The sequence below is a fragment of the Leopardus geoffroyi genome, chromosome C2 (genome assembly GCF_018350155.1).
Source record: "Leopardus geoffroyi isolate Oge1 chromosome C2, O.geoffroyi_Oge1_pat1.0, whole genome shotgun sequence".
In the NCBI taxonomy this organism is placed as follows: domain Eukaryota; kingdom Metazoa; phylum Chordata; class Mammalia; order Carnivora; family Felidae; genus Leopardus; species Leopardus geoffroyi.
Genome location: NC_059333.1, coordinates 95,668,360 through 95,671,678, shown reverse-complemented (window position 1 = coordinate 95,671,678; position 3,319 = coordinate 95,668,360). Strand labels below are relative to the sequence as shown.

Sequence of the window (3,319 nt, the reverse complement as noted above, 5' to 3'; positions counted from 1 at the left end):
TTGCCTAGGCAACTTCAAATAGCATTAGAGATACTATTTTTTCACTAAATTGATTGAATTCATGAGTTGCCTTAGTATGGTGGGGAGATACGCATATCACATTATAATTTAGTGAACGAATTGTTTTTCCAAACTCCATACAGACAGACCCTTGCCCACAGCACCTGGTACAGTAACTATGGCAAGGACTAACTGTTGTTTGCTTCCTCATGGATTCTTAATTTTCTTTTTTTTCTTTAAATAGGAGATTGTGCCTAGGAATCTCTAGGAAATCTCACCCAGGGGCGCCTGGATGGCTCAGTCAGTTAAGCATCTGACTTGGGCTCAGGTTAATTATATTATATATAAATTATCTCACAGGGTCATGAGTTTGAGCCCTGTATTGGGCTCTTTGCTGTCTGCACAGAACCCACATTGGGTTCTCTGTCTCCCTCTCTCTGCCCCTCTCCTGCTCTCTCTCTGTCTCTCTCTTTCAAAAATAAATCAACATTAAAAAAAGAAAAAAAGAAAATTTCACACATTAGCTTCTATATTAACTTTGACATTTAATTGTGTGCTGCCTTTAACATTGTTTCTTCTCTTTCCTTCAAGCATATATGGCTTAGCTCACTGACTCAAATGAAAACTCAAAGATAGTGTCGTGAATTAATTGTGTCCCCCAAAATTCGTATGTTAAAACCTTTAAAATATGACTGTATTTGGAGAGAGGGCCTTTAGAGGAGGTAATGAAGTTAAAATGAGGCTGTTAGTCTGGACCCTAATCCAGTCTAACCGTGTCCTTTTTTTTTTTTTTTTTTTTCAACGTTTATTTTTATTTTTGGGACAGAGAGAGACAGAGCATGAACGGGGGAGGGGCAGAGAGAGAGGGAGACACAGAATCGGAAACAGGCTCCAGGCTCTGAGCCATCAGCCCAGAGCCCGACGCGGGGCTCAAACTCACGGACCGCGAGATCGTGACCTGGCTGAAGTCGGACGCTTAACCGACTGCGCCACCCAGGCGCCCCTATGTGTGTCCTTTTAAGAAAAGGAGATTAGGACACACAAAGAGACATCAGAGATGAACAACATGGGAGAAAAGGTGGCTGACTGCAGGCCAAGGAGAGAGGCCTCAGAAAAAATCAACCCTGCTGATACCTGGTCTTCCAGGCTTCTAGAACTGCGGGAAAATAAGTCACCCGCTGGTGGTATTCTGTTACGGAGGCCCCAGCAAATTAATACAGATAGTGACCTCTTCTATTTCTCTGATATATCTGCCCCATTGTGTCATACAAAATGCTCAGGACACAATTTAGGCAGCACTTAATAATACTAGCTGTATTTATTTTCCTTTTTATCCTTTATGTATTTAAAAAAATCCATTCATGAAGCATTTAATGTAATTTGCTTCATACGCAGTCATTTTGGTTTGTTGGCAAATGGTTCTCTATCTTCATTAGCGAAGACTTAGTTATTTGTTTGCATGGATAATATACATAAAAGGTAAGTATTTAAACAGTATGAAAGATGATACAGTGAAAGCTAACGCTCACTCACACCTCAGTCTTTCAATTCACTTCCTTAGAGGCAGCCATTAGTACCAGTGTGTTGTCTGTCTTTCCAGATAAATCTTTGCTCAGAAACATGTCTCTGCGTGTGAGTGTCTAATATACACATCTGTATTATAGATATATAGTATATATATTTATGCAAATCCATGCTTTAAAAATATCTATATATAGATATAAATATATATCCTCCTCTGACTTTCTTTTTTATTCTATTTTGTTTATATCAAATGATGGTGTAATGCACATGTTTCTACTTTTTGTTAATAGTCAGATGTCTATTTAAAAGAAAAAATATGGAACACTTCATGCATTTGTGTGCCATCCTTGCTCAGGGGCCATAATAATCATCTCTGTATCATTCCAATTTTAGTATATGTGCCACTGAAGTGAGTGTGACATGTTTCTACTTAAAAAAAATTTTTTTTTTCAACGTTTATTTATTTTTTTTGGGACAGAGAGAGACAGAGCATGAACGGGGGAGGGGCAGAGGGAGAGGGAGACACAGAATCGGAAACAGGCTCCAGGCTCTGAGCCATCAGCCCAGAGCCTGACGCGGGGCTCGAACTCACGGACCGTGAGATCGTGACCTGGCTGAAGTCGGACGCCTAACCGACTGCGCCACCCAGGAGCCCCTGTTTCTACTTTTTAAAGAAAACTAACTCAGCAATAAATCTTGGGAATTGTTGCACGTAAGACATAGAAATCCATTCCATTCCTTGTAACTTATTTTATAAAAATTTATTTTTTTTTTAATTTGTTGAGAGAGAGAGAGAGAGAGAGAATCTTAAGCAGGTTCCATGCCCAGCACAGAGCCCAACATGGGACTCGATCTCACAAACCCTGAGATCCTGACCTGAGCTGAAATTGAGTCAGATGCTTAGCTGACTGAGCCACCCAGGCACACTTTGTTGCATTTATTTTAAATATATTGTCCTCCCTGTTTCCTCCACCCTAACCAACACACTTTCACACAGACATCCTCATGGAGCACAAACAGGAAATATAACTTTTACAGATGCTCATCTTGTTGTCATTTCCTGATAGGAATACTTAAAAAAAGAACTTTAGATGTTTATTTATTTTTGAGAGAGAGAGGGACAGAGCATGAACGGGGGAGGGGAAGAGAGAGAGGGAGACACAGAATCCGACGCAGGCTCCAGGCTCTGAACTATCAGCACAGAGCCCAATGTGGGGCTCGAACTCACAAACCATGAGATCATGACTTGAGCCAAAATCGGATGCTTAACCAACTGAGCCACCCAAGTGTCCCTCCTAATAGGATATTTGAGTGAAGAAGCATTGAATCAGGCACTAAAGCCATAAGCATTAAACAGAAGGGCACAATTTTTAGGCAGCCCAAATAAGCCAGAGTAGTAACAGTGAGACTTTCTCAGGCTAGAACCATGCATTTCTAGTAGGTACAGTAACTTCAGGTATGTACCAGCAGCCATATTTATAGCCCATGCTCCTTCTGACGATTGTGCAATTAATATTGGACCAAGAAATAATAATAATTTTTAAAAGAATCGTACATAAATAAACCAAAGTGTTTTTTTCCTGTTTCCTATTCGTTCTTGTTCATTTGTATACATACTTTGATAGTTTTAATTATAAATCAGAGCAATTATGTATTCTGCTGTTGCCTCTTAAAATGAATCATAAACATTGTTGCTTGTTACTATGTCTACATAATAATAATTTTATATGGTTGCATAATAGTCCATCCGGTTGATGTATTGTTTCCTCTAATTAAAAAAAGGGAAAATTGTATT

General features: G+C 39.4%; 1 non-coding gene across 1 annotated transcript; it reads right to left on the bottom strand.

Annotated features, from left to right (window-relative positions):
* Positions 1-1,834: 1,834 nt before the first annotated feature.
* LOC123576226 lies at positions 1,835-1,944 on the bottom strand. Its single transcript, XR_006701247.1, has one exon. It is a non-coding gene; the product is annotated as a U6 spliceosomal RNA (small nuclear RNA).
* Between the last annotated feature and the right edge of the window lie 1,375 nt (positions 1,945-3,319).